This window comes from Phaethon aethereus, assembly GCF_964289735.1.
Source record: "Phaethon aethereus genome assembly, chromosome: 2".
Classification (NCBI taxonomy): domain Eukaryota; kingdom Metazoa; phylum Chordata; class Aves; order Phaethontiformes; family Phaethontidae; genus Phaethon; species Phaethon aethereus.
In genome coordinates, this window is record NC_138582.1 from 15594472 (window position 1) to 15617955 (window position 23484).

A 23484-nucleotide genomic window follows, 5' to 3' on the forward strand; every position below is an offset into this window, starting at 1 on the left:
TCCAGCAAAGCTAAGGAGTTTAGGCATGATGCCACAGTATTGCTTATGCAGTTGTTCCCCAAAACAGTTCAGGTCCAGAAGAAGTTGTGCCTGTATTTTTCCTTCGGCTGTGGAATCTCATAACTCTGCAGAGTGGAGAGTTGATTCTAATAGATTTCCACAAAGTATTTGACTTCGTACCTATATGTGGGGGAACAAATTCCACCCTGAATGAGAATAAGAAAGCCAGGTAGCTCTTTTAGTCCCACCAGACAGGCATGTGACAAGAGTTTAGGAAGGATGCATGGTGCAATTGGGACAGAGATGGGAGCAAAAGAGAATATCCCAAGCTACCTTTTGGTGGAAGGGAGGAAAAAGGGTAAAGAGAAAAATATAGGGAAGCTACAGAACTGGAATGGGCTTCTCCAGTGGGTCTTGAATGCAAATGAATGAAAAAACATGACTGCAAGGAAGCAGTTTTGCAGGTGAACGTTCAGAAAGACAATGAAAAGTTAAAGATCTGTGATGGAAAAATAGAAAAACTCGCATTAACTTCCCTGAGTTTTGTACTAAATCCTTTGTGAACATATAGCATGGAAAATCAAGTGCTTAAATATGAAGAGCCCAGTCCACCTCTTCATCAGGTTCACTTCAACAGAATGACAAAAACTCACAATGCCAACAGGTATATATAGAAGAACATAAGAATGGACATATCAAAGGTCCTTCCATTCTAAGTGATTGTTTTTCACTTGCTTTGGAAAGCAGAAAAAATACAGGGTGAACTCACAGGACAATATGATAGTGAGACATGCAGAAAAGTTTCTATTGAAGACAATTCTGTGCTTTTGCCCAACAATACAACTTTGTGTCCATGAGTGCTTTCATTTTGGCATGGCTCATCAATCTGTATTAGATTTCGTTCAGAAGTTTCTGAGGTTTGCAAAAAGGAGAAATCACAAGGAAGGGTCACTACATTTAATGTTGATGAACAGCTAATCTATTATCAACATCTCAGCGAGGAAGCAAGGTATAATTTATTCCACCACTGCTGGAGCAAGGCTACATATTGGATGATTCAGTGAATGATGCTGGAGAGCAGTAAAATGGGCCATCATTCTCAGTATTTAGTCAAGTAAACAGAATTTTACTAATTTGACTTGATTTTTTCTTAAGACAGAATATCTAATAAAAAAGGAAAAGTCTACATGTCAGATCTCAGCTACAGAGTATGTCTGACTGTCAGAAGATCAGAAATTTGGTACTGTTTCTTCAACTGAAAGAATTTTTTTTAAGTCATAGGTGTATTTGCTCACCTAAGGGCTTTTGAGCTCTGATGGAAAATTCCTCACTACCTCACTGCAGCTATTACAGTTGGTGTCTGTTGGAGAATGTGATTAATGTTACCAATAATTCAAAGAGTGACCTAAAAATCAATTGTTGATGTGGCTTTATAGATACAAATTTTACAAATTATCATCTTCTATGCAATTTCACAAAGCCAGGCTGTGCCTTCCCTTAGCTTCCTGAGAAAATCTACTATCATCTGCATCAGAGACTGAAACTGCATGCTTTTGATAGTCACTTGGGAACTATTAGCATAACCTCTGGTTTTCTGTCCTTTATTTTTGTAATGCTCACTGACTGGAAAAATGAATAAACATGTAACTGTAAATGGCCATTTGGAAAATACAGAACTTTCACAGAAGAGTCATGTGGATGATCACTTGTTCCCCGTGCCTCAACTTTGTGGTGGTCTGGGAGGCAAAAAAGACCTTCCTCTGGCAACCCCCAAAGATGAACAAGTTAGAAAAACAGTTGTACTTCGGTATTTTGTTTCCTGGCATCAAAGCTTCTTGAGAGAGAAATGTGCTATTACGTGACATTATTCTTTTTTTCTTCCTGTAACAGCTGTGGCAGACACTCGGCATTTGCTTTGTGCGTTTGAAATTCTGATTCATTCAGGGAGACCAGATAAGAAACCTGCCGAGTGTTCCTCTCATCCTGAAGTCAGCGGTAGCACTTTTATTGGGATAATCTGGACCAGCAACAGGCACCCCATACTGGGTATGCACTGCAGGAAAGGAGGAAATGCAGGAGGACATTTTTCTCCCACCTGGTGCTCTGTGGAAGGCTGTATCTTACATTGCTTTAATCATTGGGGTGGCAGCCCGCCTGGCAGCCCTGACCCATTTCAGCCTAAAAGGTTCTTGTTACGTCATCCTGAGAAATTTTAACATCTTCAGTGCTTCCAACAGGGCTTTGAAATACGGCTGTGTGAGGAGTGTGCTTGTATGTATGGGGCAGGACAAAAAAGAGGGAGCTCTTAGTGTAGAAAAAAATATATTTCTTTTGTCTCGCAAAATTATTTTTCCAGAGATGTTTCCCACCCCTCCTGCCAGAGCTCAGGGAAGCTGGCGCCGGTGTGCCGGTAGCTCCGCTGCAGCCAGCACAGGAGGAGAGGTTTTGGGGATGCTGGAGCTGCTCTCTGGGGAAAGGGGGCTGGGAGAGTCTCCCTCCTTTGCCCCGCTCTGGGAGCCCTCTCCAGCCTTCTTCCACCAGTTTTCTCCATGGGCAAGAAGGTGTGTGTGGCTGGTAGCTGAGAGTGTTCTGGTTTCTCCGGCAGCTGGCTTCTGCGTAGCTACCACAAGCAGTCAGCACTGATGTCCCATTGATGATGAAGATGTGGCTGCACGTGAACAGAGTAGCCTTTCTTTAAAAAATAAACTAGCAACACACACTTGAAACTCACACTTCTTTTTTTTACGTGGAAAATCAAGTCCACTGAAGTGGGGAAATGCCAGATATTTGTCTATCTGGCCAACCCCAATTCACCCCAGTGTTTGTGTGTTCTGCTACGATCTTCAGTTACCTTCGTCAAGGACTCTTTCTTCCCCAGGGCCCTGATTCATATGCAGTTAAGATCTGCTTACAAAATCAACCCTTTGAAATTAGGAAGTATCAAACCTGGGGTTTCCCATGTGTCCTTCATTCTGCAACATTGCACGCCTGCCCTTCTCCATTTCACGCCTAGCCTGAACACAAAGTGTCAAAATTTAGGCTATGTGGGCAAATGCAAATATGTTATTTCTTAACTTCTGAAAGCTTGATTTTGCCGGTGTTGCAATCTCTTAATGCTCTTTCTTTGGTAAGCGATAACCAGTGTAGAAAAACTTCCACTGAATCCAATTATCTGAAAGGGTCAGTGATGTGAATGGACTGTGGGCTACCAATACAGCATTACTGCACTTAACGGATCAGTTCATCCAGTCACATGTACTTGTCATTTTTCAAGTCCCTAAATCAAAGGCTAGTATAAACTCTAAGGCATAGGAAGGAGAAAGCAAATAATGTGTGGGCTGTAAGCAGAAATTCAGCCTTTGTACTTGAGCAGAGCAGAATTGTAAGAAAACTGGCAGATATTTTAAAATCAATAGGAAGATAACACCTCCAGCCCACAAAACAAATTATGAAGAGGTTTTAAAAAACAACTTCACCGTAAAGAAGACTAAATATGATAGACACCTTTTTAATGGTTTCGATCTTGCACCAGGCTGCTGAGCTGAGGCTTGGCAAACCTACACCTTGTTTTTGGTTTTGTCACTGACCTGCTGCATGACACAAGCAGACCCAGACCTTTGTGTTTTGCTTAGTTATCAAATAGGCTTTTATGGCAGATTGCCCCTTTCCTATGGATTCTCTTTCATACGGATGTCTACCCCTAAGATTAATCAAATAGTAACAATATATTACAAGTTTTCAGCCCTAATTTATTTTCCTTTTCAACAAAGAATCCTTTTCTTACGTTTTGTGTATTGCGGTGCCAGTGGAGGTGAACAGATGCAGCTGAACTGTTAAGGCACAGCCCTCCCCAAATGGCCCTTGTTCATTGTAACACGCTGACGAAATATGCCAAAGTTTCCTGCACCAGCAGTGCTTTGCTGGCTCTGAGTGTGTTGACCCCTTCTCAATAAAAGCTTTTTGACGCAAGTGCCCAAAGGCATGTGAGTTCCTGTTGTCTGCAGCTGTAAACTACTGGTTAAAAGCGACTTGAGTTGTGAGAAGACATTACTGTAAAATATTTCTGTGTCTGAAGCAGCGTGGCACTTGACAGCGTTTTCAGACTAGATGTGCCTAAGTACCGTTTTGATATGTTTGAGTATTAAAGAAACAGCTTAGTACCTCCTTAGGGAAAACTGTTAGGAGGGGGTTTTTTTTGTTCACTGGAGTATCCTCAGGTGGTTTATTTGTTATTTCCGCAAGATAAGCACACGTCTGTGTTATTTTGGGGATACCTCCACTCCTGGGACTGGGCGCAGAACATGGACAGAACACTCCAGCTATTGAACTTTTGCTGTGTAAAAGGGATGAGGCTTTACCCAGATGCCTTACACTTCAAAGCAACTCTTACAAATTGTGTCTTTAGTCCCTTCAGCGAGCATGTTTGGTACAAGAGGAAAGCAGGTGGTTTCCTTACTTGGAGAAACATATACCATGGCAGGAGAGGTAGCACTGCTTCCAGTGCATGTAGTAAGTACGACATGCATAAAATCTCTGCCTGACTTCTTTTACCAAGCCAGCATTTAAAGTGAAGTTGTCTCTGAAGTGAAATCCCCTTAGGAAGTGCAGGTGGAAAGCCTCCAACATTTTTATTCCACCGAATTGAGGGCAATAATACTTTTTAATCATTGGTCCACTATCACAGCTGGCTGATTTCACAGACTGTCAAGGACGGGTTGATATGTTCAGCCTTGAACAACCCTTCCTGTCAGCTCTATTATCTGTTTTGCTCTTACTTTCTGTTTTCCCTTAGCCAAAAAGAAGATGAGCTGAAAAAATTTATTAGCTATTAAGGCATCTCTCTCTATCTTGGAGAGCTCCTATAAAAATTTCTCAGATGACTCTCACTTCCCTGGATACCTCTAGTAGACTGTCCAGTGATCTGTGAGTCCGATAGGAAAGAAGAGCAGGTTTAGATAAATTTGTTTTCAATTTGATACTCTTCAGCCTCTCAAGCTTACATGTTAAACAAAAAATATGAGTCAATCCTGATACAGTTAAAACACAGCACCATAGTCTGTGCGCCCAGCGAGCTTCTTCATACCCTGTCCCCAACAGTTGTACTTCCATTAACAGTTAGCAGAGCTACCTCTGTTATGTTCTTTTATTTTTCCTTTTTTTTTTTTAATACTATGGGTCTTTTATAAGTTTATTCAAAATTATTTGCCAGTAACTATTACGACTAACTTTTGTGGTAATTCAGACCTTGCAGGCCAAACATATGAAAAATATTGTTTCAGTAAGGTTTCCATAAGTTTGATCAAAGCCTGCTAAAATTGAACTTGTAGAGCAGTTTGGTCAGGAGCTGAGCTGGTGAAAACTCTTTACTTTTCCCAGAAGGCTGCCATTCCAGTATATGAAGAACTGGATCATCTCCCTTGGTGGAAAAAAAAAAGAAAAGAAAGGTAAGTTTCAGCATGCCGTATTATGTAACAGTTTTTCCACATTATAGAGTGATTTTACACTAAATATGAGCACTTTTAAAAAATAATTTGTGGAATGAGACTGAAGCATGAGAGCTGATAGGTGCAGCATTATGAGGAGGGCTGAAAGGAGCAGGTCTGTCTGCAGTCGCTTCACCTCATTTTACTCAGGAAGTGAATATTAAAACCATCTGGATGGGTAATTAAAGTGCGCTGTAGTATTTTAAAATGCTGTGGGTGTTCGTATTCTGATATTTCTATAGTTAAGACAGACTGCACAGAAAAAAAAGAAAATAATTGTCAAAATGTGGTTTAATGGATGCTGTTGAAAGTGGGATTTTTGTTTTAGGTATGATTGCTATTGTTTATCTTACAATAGCAATCTTACTTACAGCTCAATTTAATAGGAGAGGAGATGATAAAATGTTGGTACACTTGCTCGTCAAAAACCTTTTTCTTTGATTTCCACAGGCATACGCTTTTGGCCTACAGCTCACTAAGTCTGTTGGGTATGGCAGTTTCTTTGAATATTTGATGTGGTTTTGTGGTAACTGCAGTAAAGAATTAAATGAAGAGGCATAAACTCTACAAATATGTTCAAAATGTCTATGGATCTTTCTTTCTTCATTGGCTTCCCTTTGCTTTTCTATCAATTTCTCTGGATCTCTAGTTCTTGCAAGGTCTATAGTTATGATGTTAAAATTCAGGAAATATTTTTTCACTGTCTGTTCTGTATTCCATCTCTTAGTTTCATCTTGAAGTAATACTGAGCATCTGTTATGCTTAAATTTTTGTAGTATATATGTCTTATATAATTTTTGTAGCCAGTAGAAAAAAATCAATATTTTATTATATTCATTAGATATATAATTAGGATTGCAACTATCCTCTTAATAAGTAAGAGTTTCAGCTCTTCCTTTAATATACTATATACACAGTAAAACTTATGCTAGTAAGTAGCTCTGTGTATCAGAGGACAGTAGTTTCAGGCTTCATTTTAAATCTGCTTCTACCTGCATCACAGGATCATGCAGATGTGGTTGTGTTAGGAAATCCTTCTGACAAAAGAGATACCATTTTGTGAGCATGTTAATGAGAAAATGCACAATTTCTACCACTGAAATGCTGGATTAGAGTTCTAGCCTCAGCAGAAGAATTGGTTATCTACAGAAGCATCATTCAGTTCCTCTCTTTCACACATTAGTCTTATTCCAATAACTGTAATATATATTAATTTTTCCTATTGTACCTATGTAAGGTAGGTATTATCAGCAGGTAGAAGGAAGATGCGTAAGACATCGCATTATCAAACCTATCTCCTTCAGAGGGTAGGAGACAATCCTCTTTTTTAACAGCTTGAGTTTCTTATAGTTATATTGAACAAGAGCTGAGGGTACGAAGCACAACTGAAATTCATTACACAACTGAGATGGCACTATTTTCTCTATTAGGATTGTGACCTTCCTTCTTCTATGGGCAGACGTGGCTCTTACTTGCATGAATGCTAGGCATATGTGTGGTGTCTGCTTATTTATTTATGTTATTTATTAATTGTTTTTAATAAATATTAATTACTCTGGTCCCCGTGCTTGCTTATTAAAAATGTAAACAAAGCTCTGGAACTCAATGAAATTCCTCAGATGCTTAAAACCATGCATTTGACATTCTTTTCAGAATCCAACCTTTAGTCCTTTTCCTTTTGTCCTGCTCTGGTATAGCACTTTTTGACAGTTAAACTCACCTTCTTTCACCAGAGAATTTGTGCAGAGAGTATATTTCTGCAATAAGGATATGTTTTTATTGCAATGATAAACCCCTGAAAGAGGAGTTTGTCATGGAAACACTGACTGCTCCTTAAATGACTATAGAACCGGAAGGCTAGGCAACACTTAACAAAAACAAGGGCATATTTTAAAATTAGACCGACCATTCCTACCTTTATAAGGACTACAGGAAATTAAATGGTTCAGCTTCAACCTGGAGGCAAAGTCAGCAATGCTGACTGTATTGCACCGGGCACAAACTTGGTCCGAGACCTTAGATCTATTCAGCTTTCCACAGATCTTACAGTCTACCTAGTATCAGGCAGCCAGGGGAATCCTGGAGGAAAAACAAAAAGTGCCACAGGAAGTGGCACTGTGATTCAGAAGATGACATTCTTCACCCTGAGTCACTCAAGCCCTGCTGGGGTGATCTCCTGCAGGTAAATCCCAGCACTGAGGCTCTGAGTCCTGACCGCTCGTGCCGTAAAATATCGGATGACGCTTGTCACAAGAATAGCAGCATCTATCCTGGCTTTTGGCTATATTACAAACTGGGTAAATACCTTAAAGTTCTGGTTGCTTTAATTGCCTATGGTGCTTTCTCCTGTGCTTCCTGCCCCTTGGTCTGTGTCATGTCGCTGGCACTGTTGTCATAGCTGCTGTGTTTCTAGGGGTGACTGGCTTTGCTTGATGCCCAAGGGGACCTGGCTCGATTTCAGTGATTTCTGAGTCGTCCCTTTTTAGCTTGTGACAGCATTGAAACAAAAGCTGAACTGCCTTTCCCGTTTGGAAAGTGCCCAACCTACTGGGGTTCGTATCCAAATAAGAATCCTGCTGAAAATTTGTGCTATGCCAGGAAATAAAAATAATCTTTACATAGCATCACAGGCACCAAAAAGCACGAAGTACAATAGGCAGAAGATTTCATTCCCACAGAGGAGACATACTTGGCTTGAGTCAGTTATTATATTTTATTTCCAGTGCGTATTTTAACACTAGCAGCAAATTGTCAGACACATGTATCTACATCAGGAGCACTTAGCACGTACTCATAAAGAATGAGCAATTACTCTACTCCTTTGCAGGTTATTTTTAAAATAAGGAAGGTCTTTCTTACAGTCATGGAATAATAAACATTGGAATTAATGTTAAGGACAGAAGTTTGCTAGGCAATAAATGCACAAATTAATTCTCCTAAACTGCAGTTGAATTTTTATCTAGAACGCCATAATAATAACTGATTAGATTTCTTTTCAGTGGGAACCACTTCATCAAATGCAAATTTTAGAATGATTCTGAGGCTCAGAAACCACACACCAAATATCTGCTTTCAGTAGATTTTTATGGTGGCTTATAATGGAAAAGCTGATAGAAGTTCTATCATAAGAAGTTCTATCAAGCTGATAGAAGCCATCGCCTCGCTATCAAATACTGCTGTAATGCCAAATTAACATGCCTCATGTTATCTGCTAGTTCAGCTGCTTGCTTTGCATTCATAGTGGTATGAGAAATGCTGGTTCCTTGGCAATTTTATTAATTTTGATGTCTGAGAGTGGGTGGTTTGAGTTTCTTCTATTCAAAGCATATAGCAGAAAAGACTCTTTCACTGATTTGTTAGAAACCTGATCTCAGTAAGTACTGAGTGTCTTTTGACTTGGTTCTGTTGATTTCAAAGAGCTGAGAGCACACAGTGACTCACAAGACTCGTTGGCACCTGGCAGAATCATGTCCTAATCGATCTGGGTGGTGCTTGGTTGTTTCAGTTGGCAGAGTCTCATGCAGACTATTGCCTTTTATTGTATTCTACATTGCAACCTAAGTGGTTTTGCAAGCCTTGAAGTTTGCTTTGAGCTCCAGGTTCGAGTGTTTCTAAAGCATTAATGTAAAAATCCTTCAAGGTATCACGTTTCCTGACTTTCATAATGGAAACATGCTAACTGTAAATTTCATAAAGTTTTGGTGAAGGAAAATGAAGCAGTGTTATTAAGGTTGCAACTCAGAGCACGTTCAAAAGCTCTGTGAGTCTTAATGGATCTTTTGCTGCACGTGCTGTGAGTTAGGGTTCTCTTTCTAAACCCCAAACACGACACATTTCATGTAAAACCTAGAAGAAACACAGCTGATCTTGCCATAATCAGCAATTATTTCATTCAGTTCTGTTTAATAAGGGGCCAGCCAGCCTTTAGCTTTTGCCAAAACTTCCACTAGTGTCAACAGACTATTTAAGCACTCAACAAGCATATCCTCTTACTTTATTTCCTCGGGTATTTTTGAACATTTACAGCCTTCTAATGCATGTACCTATGCAATTAAACGTGTCCTTTTAATACCTTAATCTGAACTGGTTTTCTACTGTCCTTTGGCAACTATAGGACAGCTGTCTAGTTACTCATTTTGTGCAAAGATTACAAAGGATGCAGATGAAACCAGTTCTTAAGGCAAGAACTTCAGAAAAGCCTTAAGAATGTCTTAAGAAATGCCAGATTTTAAAATAGAACCCAGGTTCCCATTTCAGGTATATTTTTTCTGGAGAAGGTCCTTTTCCACATTGCAGAGGTGATTTAAGTTATCCTTTTATAGTTGTCTTTAAACCCAAATCTATATTATAACCCTACATTATGCATGATGGTGCTTTTAACTTGAGATATTGATCTGCCGGAGGCGTTAACCTAAGCTTCAGCTAACACGATTCTTCAGTTATTAACAGGACACAAGCTGCCTCCTCTTCTTTGCTCGTAGTCTTTTACTGTCTGCCCAAAGCTTCTCCCTTACACCAAAAAGGCCTGGAAGTTCCCTCTCAATTCACACAGGAGCATTTCAGACCCACAGTTCAGCTGTCTGAAGACTGAGGACAAGTACTACAGCCCCAAAGGGCTCCACACCACACTCCCGTGACTCCAGTCCAAACTGAGCAATTCAGGTGTCACTTCACAGTGTGGCCACCTCCATTAGCACGAGGCTAAATTGAACTTAGATAACACAACACTGAAGTCAAGTTGTTGTCCCTTATTCTTCAAAGTGATACTGAAAAGTCAGTGAGACTTACATCCTTTCACCTGTAAAAACCAGGCCACAGCTCATTTTGTGCATTCATTTGTACTGGATCAAAATTCAATGTTTTTCAATAACAACTTCCAAGTGAGGAATGGACACAGGAAAGTATGTATGCCAGGGCCTCATCTACAGGTTGCATATTAAACAGTTTCTAAATGAAAAGGTGGTTTGCTGTGCTATAAAATAAAGTCATCTTTCTGCAGACCTACAGCCCACCGGAACGAGGGTACAGGATGGAGTGTGCCTTTTCCAGTATTCCCCACCCACTGACCCAGAGCACGAAACCCACAGAGTTCTTGGAACTGCAAACAGTGTTTGAATTCAGACTAAAACTGGAAAACAGAAACTGGCCTTTTTCTTTTTTTTTTTTTTGAGTCACATCAGTCAATGCTATTTACAAAATCGGTTTATGGAGACCACAGGTGGACACTCTGACTCATTACACATGAATACTAAATATATCCAAGACAATCTTGGAAAATCCCATAAAGAAAGAGGGAATAGCCGTCTGATTTTTATATTTATAACGTTGGGTTTTGGATGCCAGTAATGGAAATTATATTGTTTTCACAAAAAGCAGGTGAGGGACAGTAAGGGACTGAATGATTGCCAGGCTGCGTGTGGCTGGAAGGAGAAGAAGGCTGTAAGCTAGACACGGAGGAAGGTTTGTCATGCTGCCGTAGGTTGCCGTTCGCATTTGTGGCAGGCTGTGGTGAGGTTAGCAATGCATTCCACAATTGTCAGGAGTTAAGCAAATGTTATGTCCTTTAGCCAGGGTGAAAAGCACACCTGCCCAGGAAGCTGGCTTAAAATTCGGTACTGCCTCAGCCCTACTTCAGTGCTACACGGAGAATTTGAGTAGTACTTACGGCCTCATATCCTGCCACATATTTTAGTCTCTCTGATCTTGAAAACCAGGGAGGTCCAAGGTCTGTAATACATACAGGAAAGCAGATAATGGATCCCTTTATGTTTGTCATCACTGAATTCTGTTTTGATGGATGTGTTGGTGCCAAAGCTTCTCTTATTCTCACCGCTGAAAGAAAGCTATTGCTGGACTCCCTGCAGTCCCTAGCTTAGCCCTGAGAAATGTAGCAGGGTGAAACTGAAACAAGTTCTAGCCTGAAAGCTTACTTTATACATGAGCTGAGAAACAACAGCTTCTGTGAAAAGGAATTAACTAAGGAATGAGTTGGTGATTCTAATCTATATCCTTTCCCAAATGACCAGTAAAGTGACTAGGATAGATGCCAAAATGCAAATTTTTTACTTATAGATCACCCAAACCTGTATTATGGCGTTATGACATTTCTCATGGCCAAGACCCCAAGACAAATTCTGTCTGGGCAGTGCCTATCAGTTCCTCACTACTCCAGTCTTCGAAACAGCCCCGAGACTAGATAGATTGTCTCTGTTGCTACTGTCTTTTTGGAAGTAGCAATGTGTGGGTGGCTGTGAACACAGACACAATGAGAAACTACTGATGCAAAGCCAAATCAAGTAGTCATAACTGTTCTAGTTGAAGCGGTATAGCAGAAGTGGTGTCACTTCTTTGTGAAGGCAGATTGCATCAAGTGGTTCATTGGCTGAGCGGATGTAATGGGGATTTGGTTGTGGACTTTCTTCCTACTAAGATCTGATAATTTGGCTTAGCTTTCTGATCCATTACCAAAATAGACACAACTTCAGAAAAGTCACTCTTCTGGTACCCTGAATGACTAAAGTTCAGGAGCTGGAAATACCCAACCAGCCTATCTTCTTGGCTCACTGCAGTCAGCCTGTAATGAGCTCTCCGTTTGTTCTGTGTGTCTCTGCAACGCTCCTTCCAGCCTGCTACTGAAGTAATTCTAATGGCAATTTCTGTTCCATCACTGCTTTCAAAGGAGTTGATTCTTCAGCATATTACGCTCGTTTCCGTCCATTCACCTTTAATACTATCTACTTCAATAGACTTAAACCAAAATAAAATATTGCTTGAAATGTTCAGGATGTTGTTGTTGTTGTCTGTTGAATTTAACTCATCACCAGTGCAGAGGACACAAACAGCACAGCACAAATGGAAAAGTTTATTGCAAAACCAGAGGGATGGCACAGTAGTATCCCTTTTTTTCCCCTAGAAGAATGAGCGTCTTTGTTTCCACCTTAGGTCCAGCAATTTCTACCAGCTCACTGTCTGCAAATCTTGGTTCTGCGTTGATCATCATAGTCATATGAAATTATTTAACAGGTATTTTGTTGCCAAGGTCACATGAAATTAGTTAATGAAAACTTAAAAGTGAATTCGCCAGCTCATGTCTCATTGAAACACTCTTTTGGCTTAAAAGAAGTTGCTGAGTTGTAAGAATGAGCAGGATTGGGCATTTTCCCAATAATAAGATGGCAATAACAGGGAGGAATGCTTGGCTATGTTGTATGGTAAGTGAACAATGCATCCACAAATTTTATATGTTCATATTCTTAGACACTTCATGATGACTTAGGTTGTCTCCAGCTGTCGCTAAGACTTTTGTAAGTACCCCCCAAAAAAGTAAAGGGAAATTTAAATCTTTTTGTGGAGGGAGGCGGAAGGGAAACTTTTGGGGAGTAAAGGATAATTTTATGAGCCTAACTGTGTTTCATTTAAAGCTTTGCAATGGCTCTTCACTTCAGTCTGGTTCCACTCAGTGCACACTTTGGTGTCTGTTACAAAGCAGCAGCACTACTGGAAGATTTGCTCTCTTTCATGAGGTAAGAGGGTCAAAAGACAAAAAATGTTTCAGTGTTTTGATACCGAACACCTGAAAGATAAGCCCTGCTTCAGAAGCAGAACTCCCTTACTGCTGAGTTACCAACTGTAGGTCTCCTCATTGCTGTCTCTCTGGACTCATGGATCTCAAATTCAGGTTGCAGAGTGTCCCAGTTGCAACGAGAAGGGCTAGTGTACTCCTTACTCAGAGTGTCCTATGACTTGATGGTTAGGCTCTCTCCCGTGAAGCAAGAGCCATGGACTCAGGCTCTATCATCTTAGAAGGTCCACAAGCCAGCTCTCCTACTTAGGCATGTACCATAACCTTCGGGTTACTGTGTAGCTCACCTCTTCCCATGCGCTTTAAATGAAGGTGGCTGTGGCTGCAGGTCTCGGTGCACTCCGCTCATGTTGTGAGCACACCCAATGAATCAAACAACTGATGGCTGCAGTTTCCTTTTGTATGATTCCCAAACAACCCTAGGCAGGAGAATGGCTTCTGAATGCTAAGCTCAGCCAAGGCAGTGCTGCTTGTGAGCAGAAGTAGTAGCTGGAGGTGACCATCCAGCTCCAGGTGCATATGTGGATTAAATGCAGCTTTCCTGCAGCACTTGGAGTCAAAGCCATGCATTTAATTGCATTTCAGGAGTCTTTTTCATTGCAAAGGAGGTTTGTCACTGAATGTGTGAATTGTTGTGTTCATTCACCTTGTTTAGGTATCAAAACACAAAAATATTTACAGGACTTCTGAGGCCCAGAGTTCATCTAAGTGAGTAAGAAATGTTCTGTATTTCGATAAACAAGGGATGAGGCCTTTCAAGAAAGAATCAAGCCTGTTCTTGTTTTAAAGGCAATTGCACTGACTGCTCTGGCTGTTCTGCATTCTTCAAAGGAGACCACACTGTGTCAGCTAAATGATTGAAAAAATAGATTTTTTACCAGACAGTGTAAAGTTGGACTCTCCAAAGTGTTTTAAACAAAGTTGAGACACCACAAAACTTCAATTCAGTACGAATTGTTCTTTGTGCTGCTTCCACTAAGGAAAAACGCACAAAGTATTTCCTTTGCTGAACACAAAAATTCTTCTCACTTCTGCTGCAAGAGATTTGGGTTTAGTTCAAAGGCTTTACTTTTTAAACCATAAGAATTTCTTGCTAGACACTGTGTATGTGAGCCTGTGTATACCTTTAACAATTTTAAAATAAATATATTACAGTAGTAACCTTTTAAAACTCCCCACAACAGCATTCTACTTTAATTCCTTTATGTCTATTTCCAAACCAGGCCAACCAAAAGTCTTTCTGGACCCAATAAGAACCTGAATAAAGTCCTCCTTTGCCTAATTTCATTAAATCTGGGAGAAGGAAGGTTTGGATTTGTCTTTGTTTTTTTTCCCAATAGTAATAAAAGAGTTATTTGCTGACTCTGCACTTCCTTACATTCCCCAAGGCCATATAGAGAAAATGTTGCAGCAACTAACCTTTGAGTCCTGGTCCCATAATATAAGGTGTCACTCATTACAAAGAACAACTGCTTAAAGCAGTTGCTGCTGCAGAGATCCTCATGCCACTCCTGCAATGCATGATCTTCCCAAGCAGTGCTCCAAGTCGGCAGGAGCACGGCACGCTGCCGCTGTCTGAAAGGATGGCATGGCCGTCAAAGGCTTCCGCGCTGCGCTCTGGGCACCGGCGTGGCCTCAGAGCAGAAGGAGGGTATGGCTGAGCTCTGTGGTCCCCAGACCTCCATCGTCTTCTCCAAAGCCAGAACGTGTTCAGCTGTGAGAGGAACACAGTCAGAGCTGGGAGCTGTTGCCTCGAGGCAGCAGCTCCTGCTGAGGCTGGAATGACACCCGCCTTTTTGTCCTCTCTCTACTTAGACCACGGGTCTCAAGCCGTGAATCGGGAAAGGGACATACTACCGAAAAGCAAAGAGACTGTGCATATAACTCATGAACACTGAATTCCAGAAATTCCCTCGGCTCAAATCCTAGCTCCAGTAGTAACAAGAAGAAACTGGCAGAGCCAAAGCCAGAGCCCAAGGACCAGGAAACGAGCTGATCAGATCTGCAGTGTCTGTTGTCCCCCGTTGTCCCCCTTCAGGCAGCTATTAAATATTGTTAGGCTGAAATTCCCAGGGACAGGGCGTGATTAACCTTTTTCTGGAATATACAGGTGTCTCATAACTGGAATATAATACTGTACTGCTGTTCATTCACACAGAACCTCCTGAGCGCTAGCTTCTTGTGTATACAGTACACTATGAGTTATTTACTCAACTTTATTGGTTACACTGGAAAAATGCTGCACCTTTTTTTTTTAATCTAATGCAAAGCAGTGTTTTTATATTTTTGCATGTGCTGTAGTCTGCAATGATTAACAGCTTATGTGTCTCAGCAGTTTCTTTTTTCTTCCTTATATTTTAAACAAAATGCAATGGAAATTCAATACTCTGATCCGTATCCTCCCTTCCACCCACATAATTTCTCAGACGTGTCAGATCTCATTTGCAAGCCTCTCTTCTTCTGTCATCAGAAAATTATGTCAATATTCCACACCACCTGATGCATCCTTTTGCCAGTTTATCTAAAGATCAGAGAAAACATATTTAAAGTACTAACCAAAGTGTGAACAATTATAACCGTTGGGCCTGGAAACAATGCTGTTTGCAAGACGTTGTCTTTATTGCAACTTACATGGATAGCCTCAAAGTGAAAAGGCTGGGCGTGTGCAGTGCTCTCACACACCAGTTATTACCTCTAAAATACAAATATTGAAGGAGCTTTGGGAATGTGTTGTTTCCCCTGAGTATTGGAAAGAGCACAAGCATTAAAAAGTCTGAATCCAAGACTACACTTAGGGTTTTCCTGTGAGGAATGTATTATGGAGAGCACTGGGAAAGCCGAGAACTTGTATCTGAGCTGGTATCTGCGCTGATTAAAAAAAACAAAAAACCAAAAACAAACAAAAAGGAGAAAATCCAACCCTCTTAAAATGGAGTGGAATGCATAATCTGTTATTTGTCTCTCCAGTTCCATGGAATGCAGCTCTAAGTTGATTCCCAATTAAGAGAGTCTTCAACTGGAAAGCTTGAAGGTTCATTAAGATTCTTTACTGGAAAACCCTGTCATCAGTCAAACCTTTGCCCAGGAAAGGAGAAAGCTGCTGTCATTCCAGTGTGAATTCCACTGTTTAATGAATTTAAATCCCCACCAATTACTGGTAAAGTTTAACCTTGGGATACCTTGTTCGATACTTGTAGATGATGAATGCCTGAAGAGAAACATTTGATATGATGCAATCTTAGTATCTTTAATAGCAAATTCACTGTGGTATGATACACCTGTGGTGAATGTAGGAAACAAGAAAAAAGGGGCCACAGTTACCTGTCCACTTCTTAGTTGTGGCCATTGGCGAGAACTTGCAATGTCTACAGCGATACTGCCAGCCATTCTTGGAAGAAACACCACCACAGAGGGCAATTAATACTGCTTGTTTATTTTCTGGCAGCCTGCAATACATACTGGGCCACTGAGGGAGAGCCAGAAGCTGCTTTAATCTTCAAGAATTAGCAATAACATGCTGTGGCAGGATTTTAGGGATCGGACTGAATCCATATTAGCTTTATTGCACTCACAAAACATTGAGACCACATGGACACTAGTATTTTCCTGTAAACTTATAAATGCCACTCAGATTCTGGCATTTAACATCTGATTTTATTTTATTTTATTTTATTTTATTTTATTTTATTTTATTTTATTTTATTTTATTTTATTTTATTTCACAGAATCACAGAATCACTAAGGAAAGGACCTTCAAGATCATCAAGTCCAACCATTAATCCAGCGCCACCATGTCCCCTAAACCATGTCCTGAAGCACCACATCCACACATTTTTGAACACTTCCAGAGATGGAGACTCCACCACCTCCCTGGGCAGCCTGTTCCAATGCTTGACCACCCTCTTGATGAAGAAATTTTTCCTAATATCCAATCTAAACCTCCCCTGGCGCAACTTGAGGCTATTTCCTCTCATCCTATCACTGGTTACTTGGGAGAAGAGACCAACACCCCATCGCCACAACCCCCTTTCAGTTGTAGAGAACGATGAGGTCTCCCCTCAGCCTCCTCTTCTCCAGACTGAACAACCCCAGTTCCCTCACCCGATCCCCATAACACTTGTGCTCCAGACCCCTCACCAGCTTCGTTGCCCTTCTCTGGACACGCTCCAGCACCTCAATGTCCTTCTTGTAGTGAGAGGCCCAAAACTGAACACAGGATTCAAGGTGCAGCCTCACCAGTGCCGAGTACAGGGGCAAATTTCATTTCATTTCATTTCATTTCATTTCATTTCATTTCATTTCATTTCATTATTTTATGTTTTATTGTTGCCCTCCCTGAGTTACCTCCCCTCTCCTCAAGCCTTCTCCCTAAATTCCTGTGACTGAAGAATGCATTTCCTTCCATCTCCCATCACTGACTGACTGGTAGAAACAGCCTCAAAAGATCAAGAAACAGACGGGTGGACTGTTCTTGGTCTTTCTCCCACGAATGAAGGTTTGGTTGCCAGTGGCTTTAGTTTCATTGGAAGAGGCAGCTGCTATCCTGCAGCCAAGTGGGAAGATTAAATTATTTGGGGACAGTGAGTTCACCCAGGAGAGAAGGGGTGGAGAAGATAGCGTCTTGGCACAGTGAGTCGCTTTTGTGTTGGGAGAGCAAGTGCCTGGACGAGGCTGTGCTGGGAGGTACAGACTAACCCAGAAATGACTAAAACAAATGGTCCTTGAAACATGATTTGGAGGAGAGCCTACAGCACGGCTGCAGCGCACATGAGAGAAATCCTAGAAACGGTTGGAAGGGAGGTCTGACTGCAACAAAAGGCTGAATCTTACTTTAAAGTGTTTGGCAAGGATGAAAAGACCCACTGGAAAAATTGACTGGGTGCTAGGAACGACAGACGCTACATGATTGCTGGGAAATTTAGTACCTGATACTGCCCCTGGGATGGGTAGAGGATGTGCCTTGCTTAGATAAAAGCACTGTGGTGTATTTAGCAGCCTCAGCCATCCTTGAACTTTCTTCCTGATTCCCCAGAAGGGATTGGTGTAGCCAGGGCAAAGTATTGTTCCAGATGTGCATCTGGGTTTCTCTCAGCCTCTCAAGGCTTCCCCTGAACAAACGGTCTATTGGAAGATGCTCCCCTGCCATTGCAAATCTGGTGAGAGGATTTAAGTCAGTATATATGAATTTCATAGCGATAAGAGTCCATAGGTGTATTTCCCTGTGCTACCTCACCTGCTTGGCATGAATACCTCCCCCACTTTCTTGTGGAGAACAGACCCCAAACTCAGCCCTGCACTTGGAGCATCTTGACAATCCGAGCCTTGCTACTTCCCCCGTATCTAATCAAGCATTTCAAACCCGTTCTACTGCTTCTTAGACCTGCTAGGCGAGGACTATCAGGGAGACAGGAAAAGAAGCTCTACTGGGAGAGATTTTTCTTTTCTGCTTCCTGAAAAAGGCCTCTGGCCAGTATTAGGAGAAAGTGATTTTCTCTGTGTAAGCCTTCTTTCTGGTGTTACTGGCAAAAACACGGGACAGGTTTAAATAGCTCCTGGGTGGATCTCCTTTTGAAACCAACATCCCCAGCTCAAGCTCTCTGGCAGACTGTGTGCCCTCCTGACGTGCCCCTAAGACACAACACATCTTTGCCGCCAAGTGCGAGAATTTATAGGAGACTGGTGGAACTGCATTCGGAGGAAAGGGCACACTGGTTTAGTGGGAGAAAACAGCAATACGTCTATATGAATGATAAATAAAAAAGCTCTCCCCTGGTAACTGCCAAGAGTTCGTTAATTTGGTTTCCTGTCTGCTGGTGTAAACATCCAATAGCAAATGTCCTGTAACCACATGACTTCATCCTTCCACCTCTGCTAACACTCTCTCCCAGTGTGGTGGCGGTGGGTATAATAGGCCTAAAGTCCTCAGGTGTGCTTGGAAAGCCTCCCCCAAAACCTTTCGGAAATGTTGCCTGGTTCTTTCCTGAGGCTTTCGTACCTACTGCAGCTCTTGTGATTTCAGCGTCAGTTGATGGGGAGCAGAAGTTGACAGAGTTTGCTCAGGACTGTGGCTGTTCCCTAGAAAGGACCCTGAGAAGCCAGTGGAGACCTTCTGCCACTTCCAGATAAAATCAGCCGTAGCTGACACAGGTTTATCTAACCTCTCCTTATACAACCCTAATGACACTGAAGCCATAGCTTCTCCACACAACCACTTCCAGTATTTAACTGTCTTCCAAGCAGAAAATATTTTTCCAGAGTCCAGCCCACATTTCTCTTGCTGTCACTTAAGGTGATTTCTTCCACTTCTGTGCTCAATATGGGTAGAGAACAGCTAATTTTGCTGTTACTTTTCACTTTTTTAGAAGACTTGTCTCCTTCTCCAGACCATGTCATCCCAGTTCTTTCAGTCCTTGCTTTGTATAATGCTTCATTCCTCTTTCTTTCATTTGTCCATTTGGTTTCTGTTTTGAGTAAACAGCTACAAAAATGCTCAAAATTCCCCTTGAGGGATCCTGAATAAAAAACTTGCAATCTCTGTAGTTGTCATCTTCTTCCATACTAATAAGGCAGGATGAGATATGGGTAAAAAAAACAAGCCCAAGGCACAGTACAAAACATGTGTAAAGGAGATGGTAAGTGTCTAGTTTGTAGCTCTGGAGCTGTTTTAGCTCCGCAGCTGCTTTAGTAAACACATTTCCACAGAGAAGAGCAGCAGCTCTGAAATACAGTGAGAGCACGTGAGTCTAGTATAACTGGCGTGCAGTCTCTGCCGTGGGCTCCCTGCCACTGCACCATGCTCAAGAGTGAGGGAAACATGGAGCTCAGTGCACCCAAAGATAACTACGAGTAAATGACATTTCCCATTCTTTGTTCCTTTTAGCTCAGAGCTTACGTTTGTGTACCGTGGCGGATAGCTCTATGGCTTCCTCCCTTCAGCCCCTTCAGGGGTAGCTCTGTGTCCTCTAGAGCAGCGGACCCAAATCTTTGTTGTCCTGTGATAATACTGACAGAAAGTGTGTTCAGGAGAAACATCATTTATTTTCCCCGCTTGGGTTTCAGTAGTAGCAGTCTTGCCTGGCTACAGGTATTGCTGGAAGCTGGAGGGTCTGTACTATTGCCCGTCAGCCGCTTCTCTGAAGCTTCAGGCTAGAGAGCTTGCATATCGTTTGCTAGGATAGCACAGTCTCCTGAAGCTGTTCCCTGTAACATTAGGTTTATCCACTGGCATAAATAGAGGTATTTGGCAAAGTATATTTCTGGTTAAGACTCAGAAGATACATGATGTAAAGAATTAAATGCTTTCCGAGCCCAAATACATAAAATGTGCCATGCTGTATTTAGCATAGCTGCAGAGAGGAAGAAAGAACATTTACTAGCAGACTGGGTGAATCAAAACGCCAGGGTTGTTTTTGATAAACATTATTTAACTTGCATCATTGCTTATATGCCTTTGCAATGTAGTATGAGAAATGCAAACTGGACACATTTCAGTATAACCCCCTATTAAGGAAGCATTTATAATTTCAACCCAGAGTACACGAGTAACAAGATAGCCTTGGTAGCAAGCTGCGTGTCTGAATGAGTCACAAGCGTCTTATACCATCACACGGATCAGAGAAGAGGCAAACCTGTGAAGCTTTCTCTTTGGATCTGTGGATTTTCTACAGGTGCATCTCTTTCTGTTTGCCAACATCAGATCTCTTTGTGGAATGGAAATTTAAGTTCTGTGATCTTCCCCAAAGTGGGCCTTCTCTGATAACTTTGCCAGACACCTATTCCACCTGAGTCTTTTGAGAGGGATTAAAGAGGTAAGCTTGCTTAGCCAGTCTGGACCTTCTTCTTGTGTAGACATATACCAAGCAGATATTTACCCTGTTTTGGTCTATACAGCAATATTAAAAGTCATAAGCTTTTTTTGTGCCTTTTTTTTTTTTTTCCTGATGCTATTGCTTTGGGAAGGGACACAGGGATATGTTCAAGTGATCTTTTGAATATGATTTTGTAAGTGAGTTGACTCTTGAAGCCCAGAAAACCGTTACAGAGAAATGGAGAAGAAAAAGTACTTGCAGTATATTTTTATTCTACCTTTATTCTGACATTTTAAAATTGCTTAGCACAACATACAATGCTGGCACCAGGGAGAAACAGAGATGAGTAACTGCAGAAGCCTCGACTCTCACTTTCTCTTGGACACTCAAGAGTAGTTAAACCCAGTCTGTGTTCAGAGGTACATTTCTTGTGGACTGTGATAGAAGTGGTAGAAGGTTTTCCTCCCTGAGACCAACTGGAAACCAGAATTACTCTGCTGCCATTCACCTCATTACAGCGTTATAACCTGCCCCAAAATAAAGTACTTTGAAATATGTTGAATACTCATATTTGGTATCCAAGATATTTTTTAGCCTTAGTCTGGCCAGAATGAAATTCCCTAGTCCTATTTTGAGAAAATGAGTAGGTTATATCATTCACAATGTGTTAAGGGTAAAGTTCCCCTTTCAATAAGTTCAGGAGTTTACCATCCCCCATCAGAACAGAAGTTTATTTTACATTACATTGTCATGACTACACGCATAATTATTAAAAAATACTACTGTGGAGACACAGCCATGATTTTTTTTTAAAGTCTCCATTAAAAAAAAAAATCATTTCAGTAACACCTGTTGGGAAAATCCATCAGTAAAATTAACATATACTTTGTCAATGAAGCTGTGAAATAATGACTGAAAGACAGACAATTATCTTCCAGTGAGAAGTGAAGGAGAAATGCTCAAACACTTAAGAATAAGAGAGAGTTGACCTTCACAATCTGCTAAAGGAAAAGAGAAATATTTGGGTTTTTTTACATTTTTGTACTAATGCTTTCATGGAGGACTATGTTATAGTCAAACATAAATTATTGGCAGTAATTAGGTGAAATTCAGTGACTCATGTTATATAGGAGACAAAGCTACATGACCCAATGGTCTATTCTGGCCTATGAATTATTTAAATATAACTAGTTGTTTTATGCATTTTTTTTTCCAGTTCAACATAGTTTAGCAGTTAGTCAGGATAGAATTTTGTTATTCCTAGTAAGAAAGTGATAGATAAATGTGGGTAATGTTTACTTGAAGTTTTCAATGGTCTGTATGTCTTGATGTGGTTTCTTTCATGGTTTTGCACATGAAGGACTCTGCAGAATGTGGGACATGACTGAGCTCATGGTCTGAGGTTATGCAGTATGCTATCCAGTCCTTACCAAAAAATAGAGGGCCTCTTTGAATAGGCTGTAGGAATCCTTTTCCAGGGAGAACACCGCATGGGGTCTTCCCCTTTGATGTCATGTTTTTCATTGTGAAATTTCAACTGGTCATGAAGACAATAAAGGTCAAATTATCAACTGGACAGAGAGTGCACACAGAGGGCACAGAAGGCCAATGGCAGCTTTGATCTTGTGGTCAGTTCTGTAGCTGCCCTGGGCCCTGCATACACTGGCTATGCTGGGTATGCTGGATACGTTGGCTACTGCTCAACGGCTGCCAAGGATTTGCATGAAGCCCTGATTTGCTTGCAGTCACTTTGTACCTATTTTTGTTCCTTTATGCATGCACAGGAGATTACTCATTTGGAGGGGGAATAGATTCCAGTAATTTGGGTGCACGCTGCTGAGCTGACTTGTTCTTAAACTAGAGAAGTTCTTCCTGTACCTCCTGCTCAGTGGCACCAAGAACTTCTCCAGCAGGGAAAGCACGGTATGTGGAACAGTTCACCTGGAGAACGGCTGAGTCCTCATTCTGGGAACATGTGGGGTTCCACGATTTCAGGCAGGGGGAACAAAATGAGTACCCAGCTGCATCCCAGCCAGCTTCAGCTTACAGAGCTGGCTGGAAAACAGTGATCCTAAACTTGTCTCTTGCATCACCCTTTCTCCTTGTGCTTCATTACCTCCAACTCTGCCTTTAATGGTCTGTGTTTTCAGTGCTTTTATATCATTTATCGTGGCAGGAGTGATGCCTGTTACAAGTTTGCCTTTCAGTGCAACATATAAAAGAGAACAGATTAGCATGCAGCAGCCTAAAAATATTATTTTTGTGTTTTTAATATATTATGAGAATACATTCATCCATAAAACCATGAGAGGGCAGCATTCTCTCTATCATTCATATTCTCTTTCTGCTGGAAAATTAAGAGAGACTTTCTTTAACATTCATCTCATAAACCACAGAGAAGTGTTATATATAATTCAGAGCTTGGTTCAATATTCTTTGTAATCAATAGGAATGTTTCCCTTGATTTAAATAGGTGTTGGACTGAGGCTTCAGCTGTTCAAAATGACATCAGGAAGAACTGTCTGCATAACTTAAATCAGAAGATACTGAAAATAAGCAGGCAGGAAATAATTTTGGTGGTGGTTAACCATTGGAACAAAATACCAAGAAT